The 22,105-nt window shown below is 40.5% G+C and overlaps 2 long non-coding RNA genes across 2 annotated transcripts; both read left to right on the plus strand.

Moving 5' to 3' along the window:
* The first annotated feature begins 4,017 nt into the window (after positions 1 to 4,017).
* LOC140598550 (uncharacterized) lies at positions 4,018 to 15,297 on the plus strand. Its single transcript, XR_012000988.1, has 3 exons — positions 4,018 to 4,838; positions 7,896 to 8,016; positions 15,216 to 15,297. It is a non-coding gene; the product is annotated as an uncharacterized lncRNA (long non-coding RNA).
* Positions 15,293 to 21,805, plus strand: LOC140598549 (uncharacterized). The gene is made up of 3 exons (XR_012000987.1): positions 15,293 to 15,322; positions 18,561 to 18,707; positions 20,813 to 21,805. It is a non-coding gene; the product is annotated as an uncharacterized lncRNA (long non-coding RNA).
* Positions 21,806 to 22,105: the final 300 nt, after the last annotated feature.

A 22,105-nucleotide genomic window follows, 5' to 3' on the forward strand; every position in this document is an offset into this window, starting at 1 on the left:
AAAATACCATGGACTTTCTTCAGAGAGTTAGAACAAATTATTTTAAGATTTGTGTGGAATCAGAAAAGATCCCGAAGAGCCAGGGGAAGTTTAAAAAAGGAAACCATAGCTGGGGCCATCACAATGCCAGATTTCAGGTTGTACTACAAAGCTGTGGTCATCAAGACAGTGTGGTACTGGCACAAAAACAGACACATAGATCAATGGAACAGAATAGAGAACCCAGAAGTAGACCCTCAACTTTATGGTCAACTAATATTCGATAAAGGAGGAAAGACTATCCACTGGAAGAAAGACAGTCTCTTCAATAAATGGTGCTAGGAAAATTGGACATCCACATGCAGAAGAATGAAACTAGACCACTCTCTTTCACCACACACAAAGATAAACTCAAAATTGATGAAAGATCTAAATGTGAGACAAGACTCCATCAAAATCCTAGAGGAGAACACAGGCAACACCCTTTTTGAACTCGGCCACAGTAACTTCTTGCAAGATACATCCACAAAGACAAAAGAAACAAAAGCAAAAATGAACTATTGGGACTTCATCAAGATAAGAAGCTTTTGCACAGCAAAGGATACAGTTAACAAAACTCGAAGACAACCTACAGAATGGGAGAAAATATTTGCAAATGACGTATCAGATAAAGGGCTAGTTTCCAAGATCTATAAAGAACTTATTACACTCAACACCAAAGAAACAAACAATCCAATCATGAAATGGGCAAAAGACATGAAGAGGAATCTCAGAGGAAGACATAGACATGGCCAACATGCACATGAGAAAGTGCTCTGCATCACTTGCCATTAGGGAAATACAAATCAAAACCACAATGAGATACCACCTCACACCAGTGAGAGAGGGGAAAATTAATAAGGCAGGAAACCACAAATATTGGAGAGGATGCGGAGAAAAGGGAACCCTCTTACACTGTTGGTGGGAATGTGAACTGGCGCAGCCACTCTGGAAAACTGTGTGGAGGTTCCTCAAAGAATTAAAAATAGATCTGCCCTACGACCCAGCAATTGCACTGTGGGGATTTACCCCAAAGATTCAGATGCAATGAAACGCCGGGACACCTGCACCCCAATGTTTATAGCAGCAATGTCCACAATACCAAACTATGGAAGGAGCCTTGGTGTCCATCGAAAGATGAATGGATAAAGGAGATGTGGTTTATGTATAAAATGGAATATTACTCAGCCATTAGAAACGACAAATACCCACCATTTGCTTCGATGTGGATGGAACTGGAGGGTATTATGCTGAGTGAAGTGAGTCAATCGTAGAAGGACAAACAGTGTATGTTCTCATTCATTTTGGAAAAATAAATAATAGTGAAAGGGAATAAAGGGGAAAGGAGAAGAAATGTGTGGGAAATATCAGAAAGGGAGACAGAACATAAAGACTCCTAACTCTGGGAAACGAACTAGGTGTGGTGGAAGGGGAGGAGGGCGGGGGGTGGGGGTGACTGGGTGATGGGCACTGAGGGGGGCACTTGACGGGATGAGCACTGGGTATTATTCTGTATGTTGGTAAATTGAACACCAATAAAAAATAAATTTATTAAATAAAAAAATTAAAAAAGTAAATTCTAGAATCTCCAAAATTATACCAACAATTATTTACATATTCAGAAAAATGAAACCGAAGAAAATATTTCGTTACGTGCTCAGTATCAATATAAAATTCCTCAGAAAGAGAAACAATTTTTATTTGTAGTAAGCTGAGCATGTGGCTCTACCAGTATAATGCCCGAGTTCTGCCTCTAAATTCCTGGTGGAAGTAGTGAAAAGATGGTGATTTAAACACACCTGTGTGTATACACAGGTACAAAAGATTGAAGGGTGTACGGAAAATATTTTAGGGCTACTTGGCCTATTAGGTATGTTTCAAACTGATCAAAATCTGATAACACTGTCATAGGCAGCATTCTAAGATGGCAGAAAAATCCTCTAAGGAGCACATTTTATTTATTTTTTATTTTTTTAAAGGAATCTTTTCAATTTATTATTATTTTTTTATGATAGTCATACAGAGAGAGAGAGAGAGGGACAAGGCAGAGATACAGGCAGAGGGAGAAGCAGGCTCCATGCACCGGGAGCCCGATGTGGGATTCGATCCCGGGTCTCCAGGATCACGCCCTGGGCCAAAGGCAGGCGCCAAACCGCTGCGCCACCCAGGGATCCCCCAAGGAGCACATTTTAGATACTCTCCTCATTTTGAGTGTGGCCAGAGCCTGTGAATATGATAGGATTCACTTCCCGGATTAAATTCATCAAAGGTAAAAAAAAAAAAAATTTAGCTAAGGGTAAATTAACTGACTAGGTCTAACCCAGTTAGATGAATCCTTAAAAGGGATCTCCATGAAGTCAGACTCGCAGTATGAGAAGGTCTATGGAAGAGCCATCTGGCAAAGGCACAAGACTCCCCTCTGGCCAAGGAGCAAAACAACAGTAACCCCAGTCCAAGGTTATTAATTCTGCCAACAGCCAAGGGGCTTGGAAGAGAACCCTGGGTCTTCTGGGTTGATGGATGCAAATGGATGAGATTGCACTTGCAGAGACACCTGTATTTCAACTGCGTGAGACTCTTGAGTAGAGCACCCAGCTGTGTCACAGCAACCCCTGATGTACCAGATGGCGATAATAAATGCGTGTTATCTTCAGCCATCAATTTGCGGTAATTTGTCATGCAATCATAGTAAGACACTAAGGCATTTCTCATATAATCAAGTAGGATAGCATGTCTGGTGCGTAGTTTTTGAGACTTGATTTTTACAAATAATGTTTCTAGCTGCTTCAAGGACTACAGTGTTTTTGCAATTGACACGGATTGTGCGCTCTCTTTCAAACTTCTCATCCTAACATAACATAGTGAATTCGTGGGTCAGAATTCCCTGACAACTTCTTCCGCGTGTCTGGGCCTGATTGGGGGGGAACTTATTCCCGAGGAACTTATTCCCGCGCGCAGAGGCAGCCCCTGCGGCTCCCCGCTGACAGCACAGGACAGGAGCTGCGGCTCACCCCTTTAACCCCAACCCAATTCCCTTGTTTTTGAAGAATTTATTTATTCATGATAGACACACAGAGAAAGAGAGCGAGGCAGAGACCCAGGCGGATGCAGAAGCAGGCTCCATGCAGGGAGCCCCACGCGGGACTCCACCCCAGGGCTCCAGGGTCAGGCCCAGGCTGAAGGCGCCTCAACCGCTGGGCCACCCCGGCCGCCCCCAATTTCTTAAAAGCTGCGCCCGGATCCAGTCACCAGGCCCTCTCAAGCTGCGGCTGGGCAGCCACGCAGGCGGGTTCTTCACTGACTCCGGAAGCATCTAAGCAGAAGTTTGGGGAGGTGGCGGGGGTCCCTGGGGCCACGTTAAGAGGCAACCCGCGCGGTTCACATCACTTTGAAAATGGCTTTGAAAAAAAAAAAAAAGAAACAATCGCTTTGGCACTGACGAGCTGGGATCCTGGGCCGCTCAGTCCGCAGGCCTCCGGAGCGGGCGTCAAAGCAGGTTTTGCAGTCCTCTCGCCTCAGCTGCTGCCCGCGACCACAATTACAGGGGCCCGCCAGGACCCTTCGGAGCCCCACAACCCGGAAGTGCCTGACCACGCCTACCCACTGCGCCTGCGCGAGGCGCCCCCCCTCCGGCGAGCAGGGAGACTGGCGCTGGGCGGGCTGAGAGGCTCATCACGCCTGCGCGGAAGGCCCCGGGGAGCAGCGTCGTTACTTTCCAAAGGAGTGGCGGGAACCGTTGGAGCCCGTGTGGTCGCCGCCTGCCGGGTAGCAGCGCGCTCCCTCGTCCCTAGGCCTGGCCATGGCGCTGCAGCTGTCCCGCGAGCAAGGCATCGCCCTGCGCGGGAGCGCGGACATCGTGGCCGAGTTCTTCTGCAAGTCCCGCTCCTGCAGGCCAGAGGGCGGGGAGAGCTGAGGCCCGGCGGCCCTGGAGGCCCTGGGCCACGGAGGCGGGGGCGGGGGTGGGGGCGGCTCTGCTCCAGCGCCCGCCTGGCTGGAGAATCTAATCTAGGCGCCTTGCTCCTGGGGCAGCGGGAAGCCCAGGTGCTGCCCAGGCCTGCCTCGCGCCGGCCCCTCCCAGCAGCCTTGCTTTAAACTGCGGATCCCACAGGCTTCCCAGCCCGGCCGGCCGGCACCGCCCCGAGCGGGTGGAGCCCCAGTACATTTTGCACAGCCCATCCACCAAGCTTTGATTCCGGCACTGAGGGCGATGGACTGGATTTAGGAAACTCTGTCCTGGACCAGGCCATGTTTGCACCCTCTGATAGACTCTGGCAGGAGAAGAGGAGGGAAAAGTGAGGGAGAGGCTTGCTCTGGAGCATTGGACCGGTTAATCAGTCAATTGCTAATCCAGACGCAAAAGCCTGTGATCACATAACCTGAATTGGGGCTTGCATTACCGTGAGCTTGTAGTTCTAGTTTGACGCTAGGTTAATGCAGTTTGGCATTTTTATTTCCGCATAAAAGCACGTATCGTGTTCTTTTGATTTAGAAGCAACATTTTTAAGGATTTTCAGTGGCACTTTTCACCTACTCTGCTTTCAGCGAGACACCCACAAACGCACATTAGGCTTTTTCAGTTTGATGCCATGAATGAAACCGCAGCCACATCTAAATAGGTTTTATTTTCCAGAGTTACAAAGTGGAAATAACTTTAACATTCCTTTTGTTTTCAGCATTTGGCGTCAACAGCATTTTATATCAGCGTGGCATATATCCACCTGAAACCTCTACCAGAGTGCAGAAATACGCATTCACCTTGCTTATAACAACAGATCCTGAGCTCATAAAGTAACTCAGTAATGTAGTGGAACAAGTGAAAGGTATTTAATTGTTGAAAACCAATTTGAGTTTCGCAGGCCTTCTTGGACCCTACTTTCTGGCATCTTGGTGTTCATTTTTCAGCTCTATACAAAGAGGTGTAAAACACTGAAATCTCAAATAAAGCGATTCTCCATCGGAAGGAAGCAAATAATAAAGTGAAAGAAACTCCACTCTTCCCTACCACATTTTGAGTGGGTTAAATACGTTGATGTTAGGAATCTGATCTGGCTTCACAAAACAATCTCTATCAACTCTTTTTGAAGTGATTTTTGCAGTTCGTGTAGCCAGGTGGAACAAGTTGGAATTTTACATAACTATGATGATGTTTATTGTTGGAGAGAAATCCACTATATATTTTTACATGACATATTTTCTATAGCTGCCTGGAGTTTAAAACCATCATTATTTTAAGATAAAAGAAAATGAAATTGGATCCAGCCTGGGAACTAAACTTAAAAAAATACTACTAATAGAGTACCCAATAAAGTTTTTTAATGTCTTACTTTCTTCATTTGTCTTTGTTAAAATCCTGCCTGTAAGTTAGCCGTTTCTATCTGAACACTCCTTGTTTTTCCGTAGCTCAAGAAATTCCTGAATACTTGTTCTCCATCTATTCTCTCTCTTTTTCCCCCATGTTTTTCTCTACTTAGGATTCTCACTTCTAATTTTTCTGTGTTATAGGATGTTTCTCCCTGGCTCCTCATTTGACCTTCCAAAGCTAGTTCCAAAAAAAACCAAAAAAAACATTATAGTATTTTTTTTTATTCCTAAGTCATATATATATATATATATATATATATATGTATATATATATATATATATATATATATATATATATATATTGTTTCAAGAGGCTTTATTTTTAGAATTCTATTAATTATATTTTTATCATCTTCAGGGCTAAATCACCCAGGGCGATACTCAGATTACTTAGCCTGCAACATAGAAGTAACTAAGAATCTATGTCACCTTAATTTGATGAAGAAGCAAACTCTGCCTGTTACTGGCTTTTAGGTTGTCTCCTTTAAGACTACACTGATGACATTTCACCTCGGTTGTATGTACACCTTCCTATTTAATTTGTCCCTTTTATTTTAGTTAGAATGGGGGAATTGCTCTTCTTAGAGGCAAATTGTTCAATCTCTTTGAATCCCCATCCCTCTAGCCTTCTTAAGGACTCTATCCTAGTTCTTCTCTGGTATTTCTGACTTCTTTCTTTTGAGATATTTTCATTGGTTTCATTTGTCTTCAGTTTTAAAAGAAAAAGATTTCCACCCACCCCAGATCTTTAAGTGACTACCCAATCTCTTCCTTTTCAGACCAAAATTGAGAAAAGGTTATTTTTTGTCGAGGGGTCGGCAAGCCTGAGGGCACATATCCAACAAGTGGCCTATTTTTGTACTACCTGCAAACTGAGTGTTTTCAGATTTTGAAAGGCTAGTTTTTAAAAGACTACGCAAGAGACCTAGGGGGCCCACAAGTCCTAAATATTACAAGATTGTTTTTGTCTCTTGAAAGAAAACAACAACTGTGTATTCTTGAGTATATTATCCCCAGTTCCAAGATTAATTCAGGGCTCATTATGAGGTCCCCTTATTATAATCTCTAAGATGACTTCTGACACATACATAACTTTACTAACAATCTTTGTGTAGTTGACTCACAAACATACATCCAACCCAAGTCTTCTCTTTGCTCATATAGTAAGTGGCTCCCTTGATATCCACATGTGGCTATCCTAGTGATACTTGAAAACTAAATTTAAGGGGGTCCTGGCTGGCTCAGTCAGTAGAGCATGCAACTCTTGATCTTGGGTTGTAAGTTCCAGCCCCACATTGGGTGTGGAGATGACTTAGAAATAAAACCTTAGGGCAGCCCGGATGGCTCAGCAGTTTAGCACTGCCTTCAGCCCAGGGCATGATCCTGGAGACCTGGGATCGAGTCCCACATCAGGCTCCCTGCATGGAGCCTGCTTCTCCCTCTGCCTGTGTCTCTGCCTCTCTCTCTATGCCTCTCTCTCTCTCTGTCATGAATAAATAAATAAAATCTTTAAAAAAGAAGAAAAATAGAACCTTATAAAATTGTAAGCATCATGTCTCATTCCCATTCTCTTTCTCTCAATGAATGGATCAACCTTCCAACCAGTGGTATAAACCAGAAAGTTGGGAACTATCCCTGAGTATTTCCTCTTCCTTAGTCTCATAAGTATCCAATAAATCTTAACAATTTTAACCACGAAATCTCTTCACTCTACCTATACTGATCCATCTCTCCCAATTTATCCTTCTATAAGCCTTCAGTACCTCTTGCTTGAATTACTAATCAATTAGCATCCCTAGATCCTCTCTTTACTTCCACTCTACTTTCCACACATCACAGCCAAAAGGATAGTTCTGAAATATAAGTTTAATCACATCACACCCTGCTTCAGACACAGTAATGACTTCCCTGGTACTTGAAGTATAAGTTCTTTAATTTAGCCCATGTGACCTTGTGTGGTCTGACCCCTATGTATCTTGCACAAACCGACCTTGTTCATTCTCCCTTTCTTAACTGTATCTGTATTACCCTTTCAATCCTCTGGTCAGATACTTTTTGCTTTCCAGTATTTTAGACCTGTACCCTTTTCTGTAACCTTTTGCATATTTAATTGTATTTACTTGTAGAACTGAAGTCCAGTGAGAATTCCCTGAGTCAAATTTTCCTATATTCTCTCATTGGATCACATACTGCACCTTCTTGGCACTTATTACAATTAAAAATTTACATTCATTGCTGCAGTGATTAGATTAATGCTCATCTTCTGCAATTTACCTTGGATTACAGTATACTGCATGTTCACTACTCTGTGCTTAGCATTCAGTACTAACTACATCTGCTATGGATACTGAGAATTGGAAAACGGGAGCTAGGTTATCGTGAGGCAAGTTTTCTGTACAGGTTGGAGGAGTTCCAAAATACCAGTGGTAGGATTTGCTAAGGGTAGAAAGTGAGACCTGGGAAGAGTTACTTTGTAATGCAGTGAACCAAAACAGATGCCTTGTTCTGTATTGCAGATTGGTTATACAAGTGTTCAGTTCAGAAGCTGGTGGTATTCATCTCAAATAATGAAAGCAGTGAAGTCCTTGAAAGGTGGCAGGTTGACATTGAGTGCGACAAGACTGCAAAAGATGACAGGTAAGTATGAATTAAACTGCTTCCATTTTCATGATTTTTTTCCCAAAACTTGTTTTCTTGACTAAATGAGTTCTAACCAAATTGAACTAGTTTCGTATAAGGTAGTTTGTTTGTAATTATGTTAGATCTCCTGTGGAGAAGAATAAGACTCACAAACTGTGCTCACAAAAGAGTCATGCCTATTATGGACTTGTATAGTGTACTTTTAACATAACTGCCCTTAGTCTAAAATCCATGAATTTCAACCGTTAGTATTTATGGTGCTATATGTAAGCTATGTATTAGGTGTATTAGGATGTATTAGGTGGCCCATTTAATGGATTGTGTCAAGGTACTTTTAACCATGAAGTATTATCCTAGACGTTCTCCTAGCTTGATATGCAGCTCTACTGTATTTCATTTAATGCTATGAACTTCCTAAGACACTCTGAACTGAAGTTCTTAGATCCTCTGGATGGGAAATGCCCCCTCATTATATGCTAATTCTTAGCATTGTCCAAGGCATGCTTACCTGTAAACTCAGAACTCTCTCTCATAATGAAATGTACTTTGTTCCTGAAGCCTTTGGTCTATTTTAGAAAATGTTTATTTGATTATTTTAAATAATTTATTTTTATTGGTGTTCAATTTACCAACATACAGAATAACACCCAGTGCTCATACCGTCAAGTGCCCCCCTCAGTGCCCACCACCCAGTCACGCCCACCCCGCCCTCCTCCCATTCCACCGCCCCTAGTTCGTTTCCCAGAGTTAGGAGTAAGTAAGTTCTGTCTCCCTTTCTGATATTTCCCACACATTTATTGACCCTTCCCTTATATTCCCTTTCACTCTTATCTATATTCCCCAAATGAATGAGAACATATAATGTTTGTCCTTCTCCGATTGACTTACCTTCACTCAGCATAATACCCTCCACTTCAATCCACGTTGAAGCAAATGGTGGGTGTTTGTCATTTCTATTGGCGGAGTAATATTCCATTGTATACATAAACCACATCTTTATCCATTCATCTTTCGATGGACACCAAGGCTCCTTCCACAGTTTAGCTATTGTGGATATCGCTGCTAGAAACATTGGGGTGCAGGTGTCCCGGCATTTCATTGCATCTGAATTTATGGGGTAAATCCCCAGCAGTGCAATTGCTGGGTCATAGGGCAGCTCTATATTTAACTCTTTGAGGAACCTCCACACACTTTTCCAGAGTGGATGCACCAGTTCACATTCCCACCAACAGTGTAAGAGGGTTCCCTTTTCTCCACATCCTCTCCAATATTTGTGGTTTCCTGCCTTGTTAAATTTCCCCATTCTCACTGGTGTGAGGTGGTATCTCATGGTGGTTTTGATTTGTACTTCCCTGATGGCAAGTGATGCGGAGCATTTTCTCATGTTCATGTTGGCCATGTCCAGGTCTTCCTCTGTGAGATGTCTGTTCATGTCTTTTGCCCATTTCATGATTGGATTGTTTGTTTCTTTGGTGTTGAGTTTAAGAAGTTCTTTGCAGATCTTGGATGCTAGCCCTTTATCTGATACGTCATTTGCAAATATTTTCTCCCATCTGTAGCTTGTCTTTTAGTTTTGTTGACTGTATCCTTTGCTGTGCAAAAGCTTCTTATCTTGATGAAGTCCCAATAGTTCATTTTTGCTTTTGTTTCTTTTGCCTTCCTGGATGTATCTTGCAAGGTGTTACTGTGGCCGAGTTCAAAAAGGGTGTTGCCTGTGTTCTCCTCTAGGATTTTGATGGAGTCTTGTCTCACATTTAGATCTTTCATCCATTTTGAGTTTATCTTTGTGTGTGGTGCAAGAGAGTGGTCTAGTTTCATTCTTCTGCATGTGGATGTCCAATTTTCCCAACACCATTTACTGAAGAGACTGGCTTTCTTCCAATGGATAGTCTTTCCTCCTTTATCGAATATTAGTTGACCAAAAAGTTCAGGGTCCACTTCTGGGTTCTCTATTCTGTTCCATTGATCTATGTGTCTGTTTTTGTGCTGGTACCACACTGTCGTGATGACCACAGCTTTGTAGTACAAACTGAAATCTGGCATTGTGATGCCCCCCGCTATGGTTTTCTTTTTTAAAATTCCCCTGGCTTTATGAGGTCTTTTCTGATTCCACACAAATCTTAATATAATTTATTCTAACTCTCTGAAGAATGTCCATGGTATTTTGATAGGGATTGCATTAAACGTGTAAATTGCCCTGGGTACCATTGACATTTTCACAATATTAATTCTGCCAATCCATGAGCATGGACTATTTTTCCATCCCTTTGTGTCTTCCTCAATTTCTTTCAGAAGTGTTCTATAGTTGTTAGGGTATAGATCTTTTACCTCTTTGGTTAGGTTTCTTCCTAGGTATCTTATGCTTTTGGGTGCAATTGTAAATGGGTTTGACTCCTTAATTTCTCTTTATTCAGTCTCATTGTTAGTGTATAGAAATGCCACTGAATTCTGGGCATTGATTTTGTATCCTGCCACACTGCCAAATTGCTGTATGCGTTCTAGCAATCTTTGGGTGGAGGCTTTTGGTGTTTCTACGTAGAGTATCATGTCATCGGCAAAGAGGGAGAGTTTCACTTCTTCTTTGCCAATTTGAATGTCTTTAATGCCTTTTTGTTGTCTGACTGCTGAGGCTAGGACTTCCAGTACTATGTTGAATAGCAGTGGTGAGAGTGGACATCCCTGTCTTGTTCCTGATCTTAGGCGAAAGGCTCCCGGTGCTTCCCCATTGAGAATTATATTTGCCGTGGGCTTTTTGTAGATGGCTTTTAAGATGTTGAGGACTGTTTCCTCTATTCCTACACTCTGAAGAGTTTTGATCAGGAATAGACGCTGTATTTTGTCAAATGCTTTCTCTGCATCTAATGAGAGGATCATACGGTTCTTGGTTTTTCTCTTGCTGATATGATGAATCACATTGATTGTTTTATGAGTGTTGAATCAGCCTTCTGTCCCGGGGAAAAATCCTACTTGGTCATGGCGAATAATTTTCTTAATGTGTTGTTGGATCCTATTGGCTAGTATCTTGTTGAGAATTTTTGCTTCCATGTTCATCACGGATATTGGTCTGGAACTCTCCTTTTTGGTGGGATCTTTGTCTGCTTTTGGAATTAAGGTGATGCTGGCCACATAGAACGAATTTGGAAGTACTCCATCTCTTTCTATCAAACAGCTTTAGTAGAATAGGTATGGTTTCTTCTTTAAACGTTTGATAGAATTCCCCTGGGAAGCCATCTGGCCCTGGACTTTTGTGTCTTTGGAGGTTTTTGATGACTGCTTCAATTTCCTCCCTGGTTATTGGCCTGTTTAGGTTTTCTATTTCTTCCTGTTTCAGTTTTGGTAGTTTGTGGCTTTCAGGAATGCGTCCATTTGTTCCAGTTTGCCTAATTTATTGGCGTATAGCTGTTCATAATATGTTTTTAAAATCGTTTCTAATTCCTTGGTGTTGGTAGTGATCTCTCCTTTCTCATTCATGATTTTATTAATTTGAGTCTTCTCTCTCTTCTTTTTAATAGGTCTGGCTAATAGTTTATCTATCTTAATTAATTCTTTCATAGAACCAACTCCTGGTTTTGTTGATCTGTTCCACAGTTCTTTTGTTCTCAATTTCATTGAGTTCTGCTCGAATCTTTATTAACTCTCTTCTGCTGGGTGTAGGATCTATTCGCTGTTTTTTCTCTAGCTCCTTTATGTGTAAGGTTAGCTTTTGTATTTGAATTCCTTCCAGTTTTTGAATGGATGCTTGTATTGTGATGTATTTCCCCCTCAGGACTGCTTTTGCTGCATCCCAAAGATTTTGAACGATTGTATCTTTATTCTCATTAGGTTCCATGAATCTTTTTAATTCTTCCTTAATTTCCTGGTTGACCTTTTCATCTTTTAGCAGGATAGTCCTTAACCTCCACGTGTTTGAGGTCCTTCCAAACTTCTTGTTGTGATTTAGTTCTAATTTCAAGGCATTATGGTCTGAGAATATACAGGGGACGATCCCAATCTTTTGGTATTGGTTCAGACCCGATTTGTGACCCAGTATGTGGTCTATTCTGGAGAAAGTTCCATGTGCACTTGAGAAGAATGTGTATTCAGTTGAGTTTGGATGTAAAGTTCTGTAGATATCTGTGAAATCCATCTGGTCCAGTGTATCATTTAAAGCTCTTGTTTCTTTGGAGATGTTGTGCTTAGATGACCTATCCAGTGGAGAAAGCCTTAAGTCGAAGTCACCAAGTATATTATTATCTAAATATGTCTTAATTTATGTTATTAATTGATTGATCGTTTTGTCAGCTCCCACATTCGGGGCATATATATTGAGGATTGTTAAGTCCTCTTCTTGGATAGATCCTTTAAGTATGATATAGTGTCCCTCTTCAACTCTCACTACCGTCTTTGGGAAAAACTTTAGTTTTTCTGATATAAGGATGGCTACCCCTGCTTTCTTTTGAGGACCCTTTGAGTAGTATATGGTTCTCCAACCTTTTATTTTCAGGTTGTAGGTGTCTTTCTGTCTGAGTCTCTTGTAGACAGCAAATAGATGGGTCCTGCTTTTTTATCCAGTCTGAAACCCTGTGCCTTTTGATGGGGTCATTAAGCCCATTCACGTTCAGAGTTACTATTGAAAGATAGGAGTTTAGTGTCATCATGATATCTATTCAGTCCTTGTTTTGTGGATTGTTCCACTGAACTTCTCCTTAAAGGGGAATTTTAAGAGTTCCCCTTAAAATTTCTTGCAGAGCTGGTTTGGAAGTCACATATTCTCTCAGTGCCTGCCTGTCTTGGAAGCTCTTTATCTCTCCTTCTATTCTGAATGAGATCCTTGCCGGATAAAGTATTCTTGGTTGCATGTTCTTCTCATTTAGGACCCTGAATATATCCTGCCAGCCGTTTCTGGCCTGCCAGGTCTCTGTAGAGAGGTCTGCTGTAACCCTAATACTCTTCCCCATAATAGTCAGGGATTTCTTGTCTCTTGATGCTTTAAGGATCTTCTCTTTATCTTTGGAATTTGCAAGCTTAACTATTAAGTGTCGAGGTGTTGAACTGTTTTTATTGATTTTAGGGGGAGATCTCTCTATCTCTCTATCTCCTGGATTTGAATGCCTGTTTCCCTTCCCAGATTAGGAAAGTTTTCAGCTATGATTGGTTAAAATACGTATTCTGACCCTCTGTCCCTTTCGGCGCCCTCGGGAACCCCACTTATACGTAGGTTTTTCTTCCTCAGGCTGTCGTTTATTTCCGTTTATCTATCTTCATGGTCTTTTAATTGTTTGTCTCTTTTTTCCTCTGTTTCCCTCTTTGTTGTCTTCTATGTCACCCACTCGTTCTTCCAGCTCATGAACCCTCGTTGTGAGGACTTCTAGTTTGGATTGCATCTCATTCAATTGATTTTTAATTTCTCCCTGATTAGGTCTAAATTCTGCAGTCATGAAGTCTCTTGAGTCATTTATGCTTTTTTCTAGAGCCACCAGTAGCTGTATAATAGTGCTTCTGAATTGGCTTTCTGACATTGAATTCTAATCCAGATTTTGTAACTCTTTGGGAGAGAGGACTGTTTCTGATTCTTTCTTTTGAGGTGAGGTTTTCCTTCTAGTCATTTTGCTCAGTGCAGAGTGGCCAAAAACAAGGTGAATTGGGAAAAGGAGAAATTGAGAAGAGAGAAAGGAGGAAAGAAAAGAGAAAAAGAAAAACGAAAAAGGAAGAAAAAAAGAGGAAAAACAGAAAGAAAAAGAAGGGAAAAAAAGGCCAAGGGAAACAAATAAAATTCAAAAAGCAAAAAAAACAAAAAACAAAAAACAAAAAACAAAAACAAAAAAAACAAAAAACAAAAAACAAAAAACAAAAACAAACAAACAAACAAAAAACACAGGGAAGTATCTTCTGATTCTGTATACTTTAAGTCCCTTGACTTCCCCTGGAACTTGTCCGTCTAGTTGGTCTCTAGGGGACGGGCTTGTTGTGCTGATTTTCAGGTGTTAGCGCTTGGGGGAGCTGCTCTACCCCCTGCCTGGTGCAGGGCTCAGAGGGGCTTGTTTACCCCTTGAGGCCCCAGAAGAAACACCTGCAGTGGCAGCGGCCTGCTCTGGAGCCCTGGAGTCAGCTCCTGCAGTTACTACGGAGCTCTCCATCTGCTGGGGCCTGGATGCTCCGGGGTCGGGGCCGCTGATCTGCTCAGCTTGGGGCAGGAGCATCCTTCCCATCCTGGACCCGCCTGGCCTCTGCCTGTCCCGGGAGGAGGCCGGATCCTGGGCTGTGTCCCTGGCGCCCTGTGCTCCTGGGCCTGTGCTGTTGGATTTGTGCTCCCACCACACAGCCGCCTCTCTGCGGAACTGTGGCCCTAGCCCCTGTGAGCTGCTCCTGGGTCCAGCCGTGTCTGCGCTGCAGCCCTTTAGGGAGCTCAGCACACTCTCCCCGGGGCGCAGTTGCTCTGTTAGTGTCCCATGGAGCCTGCGGGCATCCCCGCCTTTCTGGGGTCCTGCTCCAACTCCCTGCGAGGCCTTTCTGCCCAGGAAGATTGGTGAAGCTCCTGCTTCCCTGGGCCTGGGCTCTCCTGTCCTGGGGACACTCGCCCTGGCCTTCGCCTGGCTCCTTGCGGGGCCCCTCCCCCTTGGATGCCTTTTGTTTCTTTATTTCTTTTTTCCCCGTCTTCCTACCTTGATAGAAGTGCGAACTCTTCTCACTGTAGCATTCCAGCTGTTCTCTCTTTAAATCTCAGGCCGAATTCATAGATTTTCAGGATGATTTCAAGATTATCTAGGTAATTGGTGGGGACAGGTGATTTGGGGACCCTACTCTTCCGCCATCTTGCCCCTCCCCTGGAAAATGTTTAATAATAAAAACAACTTGATATAACATCTTCTTTGAAGCACTACAGAATTAGACATTTATGTATTCCTAAAAATGCCAAAATGATTATGCCAATTAAAGATCTTAGATACTAATTGTTATCTTTATTTTACAATATGCTGAATGTTTCCTGACTTGAAGCACTTGGCAGGTTTTCTGGTCATCTGTTATTTAATGACCTGATACTAAGATCAGCCTTAATCACTGGAATAATAAGTGAAATTATAATTGTTTTTTAAAAACTCCTTTTGAATGCATTCCTTAATTTGAGTTTTGAAGCATTTAATCAAACAAATAATCTTACCAGTGTTTTAAATAACTTGTTAAAACTTAAAATGAATCAACTCATTTGGTTTCTTCAGTAGCACACCCAGAGGAAAGTCTCAGAAGGCCATCCAGGATGAGATCCTCTCCGTAATCCGACAGATCACAGCTACCATGACGTTTCTGCCGCTGTTGGAAGTCTCTTGTAAGTATTATATGACTTCATGATGGTTCAGATTTGTTGTGGAAAGATTAAGCTATTACTTTAAGAATTAACAGTTTTGTTGAGTTTTTTCTTAATTATCCATGTCATGGTATATAAGTGAGAAAAACGTCATGAATCTAAAGCGATGCTGGTTGTGTTTTATTTACAAGTGCTGAATAGGGAAAGAATGAAAGTTTTCATTCAGTACTCCTGAATATTTTGACGTAATTTCTTCCATTACTTTTATTTTATACACATTTCCTTGTATATAATTAAGACTTAGACAGGTATAACTGTGTCTTTCTTTTCTGGCTTAGTTACTCCTTCATTCATCAGATATACCCTAAATGCCTACTTTATGCCTTCCATGGTTCTGGGCATTGGGATACAGCGGTCACAAAACCAAGATGTTCTTTTTCTCTGGCTTAGATTCATGCTGTCTCATGATCAATTATATACTTTCTGCAAATATCTTTAATGGCTTTTCTCTTTGAAGAAAAAAAAACAATCGAGTTTTTCATTAAGTAAAAAGGAGTACAGTATTTTCTGTACTAAAATTTCCATTGAAGAAAAGCAATTAGCTAATATAACTGATTAGAGATCAAGCCAAACTAGCTTTTCTGACATGATAGGTGGCTCACATGTGAGGGAGAGAGGAAGGATAGTTGTACCTTTCAAAAACTAATTGTACTTTAATGATCTTATCCCCAATTTAGGTTCATTTGACCTACTGATTTATACAAAGATTTGGTTGTACTTGAATAATGGGAAGAGTCGGGACCACAGTATATTACCAATTCTGAGGAAGTCTGTCTTCATTCATTTACTACTACTATCCACAAAGTAAATAGCATGGTGGCCTATAAAATTCCGACCAGTGACTGAGGATGAGATTAGGACAGTGATGTACTTGTAGTTCTCAGATGCGGTTTTCCTGAAACCAAGTCAACTATAGTTGATAAATTTTGTATCACTGGTTAATTTTTAGACTGGGGAAACATAACATTATACATCTATTGAACTGTGCATAATTGTCCCATTTTTTGTTACCTGTATGACTTTATACAGGGTTGGCATAAATTATTGCACATTGTTCAAAAGGGAACTAGCAGATCACATCAGCATTGTTGTCAATTCCTTGAAAGTGGTAACTGTAGATGGATAACTTTTGCCATAAAACTAAATGCCTTCTTAAATCAGACCTTTTGGTCAAGGACTTTGACTCTGGAATATAGGTAGGGAGATATTAAATGTAAAATACAGCAACAGAAGTATGAATATTGAGAGTCTTTGTTTAGATTCTGAAATTATCTAATGACAACCTGCAAGTAATGAAACATTGCTCATAATAGGTCTCTGCCATTTATTTCATTTGTATATTTTCCATATTGAAAACACTTCCAATTATTTGATTTTGATTTGTTGTAGAACTCGAACCTACAAAGCTATGTGTATTGCCACTGTTTAAATTCCTGTGATACAGAACTCTTAATTTTTTTGTTTTATAAAATCAAGCTTTAAATGATGATGAAATAAAGTTAAATATGTATGTTTAAAATTTGTCTTAAATATGTTTATATTGGTGTGGTATTAACACATATAATAGAATGGATTCAGTATAGCAAATAATATCTTGTGCCTACTGAGGCCTAAGGATACCAACTTGAATAAATCTGGAGGTACTTTCAATTTAACGAACAAGCTTTGATTATATCCCTTTAATCTTATAACCTTAGACTTAAAATAAGAATCATTCTCTGTATAAAATAATACATGTCATTTGGAATTAATTCATTTTAGCATATAGTGGACTGGAGAACTTTTCTATCCTCTTAGCTTTATTGCCAGCCTAGTTTTCCTTATTTTTTAAGGGTCAGTTTAAGGCAAACTTCTGATGTCTTTTCTAATCTCTATTCTAAATGTTACCTTGTTTTGTAATTAAGTGCTTAGTATCAGACACCGTTCTAAGCTTTTTATATGAATTAACTCATTAACCTTCACTATAAAGTAAAAACACATAGCCTGTATCACTCATTCAGAAATGACAAAGTGAGCACCTGTTAAAGTGCCAAGTATTAGGATGAATGAAACAAAGTCTTGGTCTTTCTGAAGCTTGAGATATGGAGAGGAAAATAGATGGCAAGCTTCCAGGCAGTTACTACACAGGTTTATCTCATTATGTATTTGTTTTTTCACCTGAGTAATCTAATCTCTTTGATCCAGTTGCCTGCTTGTTAAGAATAAAAGGTAATTCTCTCATTGCAAGACAAATAAGTGCCAGTATTTGATGACAGGTATAGTGAATGCTATTGTGAAAGCCCATTGCCTGGAGAATTGTTGAAGCTATCTAATTGAGGTCCACCCACATATGTCCTTTTCCTGAATAAGAAAAGCAGTTCTGCAGAAAGGAAAATGATTTTGAATTAAGGTGTGGTCAAGAGTCTGGTTTTCCAAACATGAGGTATGTTACAAAGTGGACACTAGTAAGATTAAAGCATTTAAATTCTGTGCTGTTTGTAACCTCTAAACATGAAACATTAGGTTGAGAAGGAAAGCAGAACTGGAAGTTCAGTAAAAATATGAAGAGTTAAAAAATCTGGTCCTACTTTTGGGACAAAAGTTTGAAATTCTTTTTAGAAAGCAGTAACTGCTTTAGGAAACACTAAATGCCTCTGCTAAATAACCAGAAATAATGTGGTCATTCCCTGAAAAATATTCACCAGTAACAACTTTCTTAATAGATCACGGATAATACTTAAATTTCTGTCAGTTGTTTTTATTCGCCAAATTAAATGTCCTAATATTACCACTTATACTTCGTGGCTTATACCACTACTGATTCCTACTAGTACATATATTAGAGTTGAGTGGGAGCCAAGCTACAAGCTTTATTGGCAAAGCTCAACCGGAAACGCTTTAGCCTATGGCTCCAACTAAACTTGTCCTGCCCTCTTTTCCTATACCTTGAAGTCCACCTTAAGAGGAAGATATTTAAACCAACAGATGTAAGAATTGCAAATGACCTATGAACAGTGGGTATTATATGTAAGTGATGAATCACTAAATTATACTCCTGAAACCAATATTACACTATATGTTAATTAAAATTTAAATAAATGTTTGGAAGAAAAAAAAAAGCCCTACATGACTTCCACACCATGTTATACAGTGAACCCAAGATTCTAAGAGAGCCTAATGGGCCTGCCCTGGACTCTTGACTCAGTTTTGCTTACCATAGGTAGAGGAATGGAAACATGTTCCGACTGGGCCTATCCGGGTCTGAAATAGAGCCCCAGAAGGGACTGAACCACACGTCTCCAGGAATCTTCTCCCAGTGTCATCAATTGGAGAGAGGAGTCAAGCTTCCATGGGAATTCACACAGAGGTGTGTAATAGTCTCATGTATTAATTGGCTTTTGCACAAACAACCATAGAATAACAATTTTTTCCCGTGTAGTCTGTGGGTTATCTGGAGTGCTTGTCTTCTTCTTTGCCCCTGCAAATCTGCAGGGCACGTGTCTCCTTCTATCATTGAAGGGGCAATGGCTCACCAGGACTCCTAAAGCTTATCTTCAGAACTTTCACACTGACATTTTTGCCCATATTCCACTGATGCAGGTAAGTCTTAAGGCTAAGCCAAACTTCAATGGGGCCAGAAAGTACACTCTTCCCATGGACGTGGGGAGAGGGCTGTGCGAAAATCTGATGAAAGTGATAGAAAGATCAGGATACCTAAATAATGCTACCCTGTAACTCGTTTTCCATCAGATGTCACTAATGCTACAATATTCAAATTAAGGTGAACTTTTAACTTTAGTATTCAGCCTTTCCTATTCGAAATTAACATTGGGATTTCTGGCTACAAAGATATAAAGACATCAGAGGAAGAAAACACAGCACGTGTATTGGCTAGGTAATTTTTCATTTAATTTTCCTGCTTTAGTGCACAAGTAGAATTGCAGGATCAATGGACACACAAACAGCTCTACATTTTTTAAACTTTAGGTGGTCTCTTCTGTCCATGATCAAGAAGCTCATTTGGCTCCTCAGCAAGCACATCAAGAGAAGTGTGTATTCACCTTTCCTAATGGCTCCTACCCTTTTACATCCTTTTAGCAATTGAATGTCCATAACACATTACTTTCCATTTACTGTATTTACAAAACTCCAGGTTTCTTTGGGAGCGTTGTAATTACACTGTCCTCAGATGACTTTAACCAATTAATGGCAGGAACCAAAAGACAGAGGACTGAATCCTGTAAGTTATCTATATCGTTCAAAGAATAAATCAAGTGTGAATTTGTGAACCGTTGTGCAACACTTTCCCAACCAGTCAAAAGAATTGTTCATTAAATAACCTTTTACTCTTTAGGGAATTAATTTTTGGCTAAAGTTGTAAATAATAATATCTTCATCTTTTTATTAAATATGTAAAGCTCTGTTTTAAGTTATTTTTGTAGAATGTAACCATGATAAAAACTTGTGTGTTGGAATAACTATGGAATAGAAATGCTGCTAAATTTCAAATTTTATTAGTTACACCTTCTTAGAGCAGATCTTTGTTTTTTATTTATTTTTTATTTATTTTTTACTGGAGTTCAATTTGCCAACATAGAGCATAACACCCAGTCCTCATGCCTTCAAGTGTCCCCCTCAGTGCCCGTCACCTAGTCACCCCATCCCCCCACCCACCTCCCCTTCCACTACCCCTTGTTCATTTCCCAGATTTAGGAGTCTCTAAGAGCAACTCTTTAAAGATCTTTCCATTCTTCATGAATATGGCTTTGAAAGCCAGCAGCATTAACTGATGTTTATTTTTAAAAAATCTCGTTGGGAAATCTACTTAATCTTCATTAGAGTTGACAGTCCTCTTCCAATCTGGCAAAAACATGGTAGCCTTAGCAACAAAACTATCAGAAAAAGCTTAGAGAGGAAAATGTCAAGAGTTGACCCTCTGATTACAAAAGTCAGTTTATGTTACCATTTCACCTATTTTTGTGCTCTTACCATTTGATCTATTTTTATACTAGAGAAACATAATTTTCATTTATTTGTATAAATTCCATTCATCGGTGTTTATCTGCACCATTTTGCTAGGCAAGCTTGTTTGCACAAAGGAACACATGACATCAAAATCTTTATTGTTTTGGCATTTTATCTGTGCTAACAAAAGCCTCTGATTATAGGCACGACCACACATACTCCACTATCCATGCAAGGGAAAGATCTCAAACCTCTTCCAAAACTATCTAGTTATGGACATACCCAGTGGATACCTAGACATGGATCTGAATTTCTTTCTGAACGGCAGTGTCACTGACTCACATGCATTATTACTTAATCCTCACAGCAAATCTAGAGGGGTTATTCCTATTTTACACGTATAAAACCTGAGACTCAGGAAGGCCAGGTAATTTGCTGAACTTCAGACATCCAGGATCTAGCCCCAGGCCTGACCCTAAACCAATATTCTTTCTCATTGTTTTTCAGAAACTAGGCAACAGCGGAAGGTGCCCTGCTCCAGCTGCAGGGACTCAGCCAGAAAGACTGGAATACTACATGACTGTACCTGCAAGTTGGGGAAGGAGAACTCAACACTATTTGAGTATTGAGTTGCATTCATTTTTTAAAAAACACTTTTTCAAAATAAGCTATCATTAAATGTTTATATGTACATAGTATTTTTGCTGTATAATAGCAGCATGCATTTTCTTCCATCAATGTTTTCTTCTCTCATTCTTTCACTTGTTTATGTAACTACATGCTGTGTTGGAATTTGGGCTTCTTTACGGGTTGGAACCAGTTCGAGAAAGGGGACACAGCAGGCAATTGAAATGTATGTTATCATCCAAATTATAGGGTTCCCTAGTAAAGCTGGGTAGAGGCTTAGACGTCATGCAAAAACAGGGTTTGCTACTGCATCTCCATAAACAAGCCATGGGATGGCCAGACAACTGCAGTTGTCCTCACTCAAGCCCACTCCAATAGGGGACCAAGAAACTCTTTAAGTACAAAAGCTCTACACAGCTTCTATAGGTCTTAAAAAGGTCTGCTCTACGTTGCTTGGGATGGTGTGAGAAAGTGAAGAGAGCGACCCCAAATCTCTTCTCCAACACCATGTTGTGTCATCAGGATTGGAGTCGAATCCTGAAGAGGGGAATAACACGCATCCCTCCTAATGCTTGCCAGCTTTTTAATTTTTTAAATATATTACATTGTGGATTCCACTGGCATCATGTGAGTTGTTTTAAGTAGGCATACTCCCAGGCATTTTTTTTTCAGTTTTATTAATTATGTATGCATTTTCATCTGTAGTCAGAAAGATACCTGTTTTTTTTTTCCTAACATGTTTTAACACATATTACCCTGAGCAAAGATTGTAAAGTCCATGCTGAATACTTAAAAACATGTATTTGTAGAAAAGTCATGAAGGCGGTGTACGCATGATGGAAGGCTGAGAAACAATGTCATAACCCTTTGTACTCAGGCATCCGAAGGGGACCAGGCAGCTGTCCCTCTCAGCCGAGTGGTGCATGCTCACAGTGCTGCTGTGCTCACACAGACCCCATGTCTGCTTCTCCCTACACAGAGTCCTTCTGGGACTTCTTGAAGGGCATTTTGCTTTTTGCCCATAAAAGACTAGCACCATGAGTCAGATAGTACTAAGCTGAAAGTTCACTCTCTAATTCTATTTCTTATCACTAATTATGCCCAGTCATGGTGTCCAAAATAGCTCACCAGATTTTATGAAATGAATACAGAGAACTATATCAATATGAAAAT

Source organism: Vulpes vulpes, chromosome 4 (assembly GCF_048418805.1).
Source record: "Vulpes vulpes isolate BD-2025 chromosome 4, VulVul3, whole genome shotgun sequence".
NCBI classification, from domain to species: domain Eukaryota; kingdom Metazoa; phylum Chordata; class Mammalia; order Carnivora; family Canidae; genus Vulpes; species Vulpes vulpes.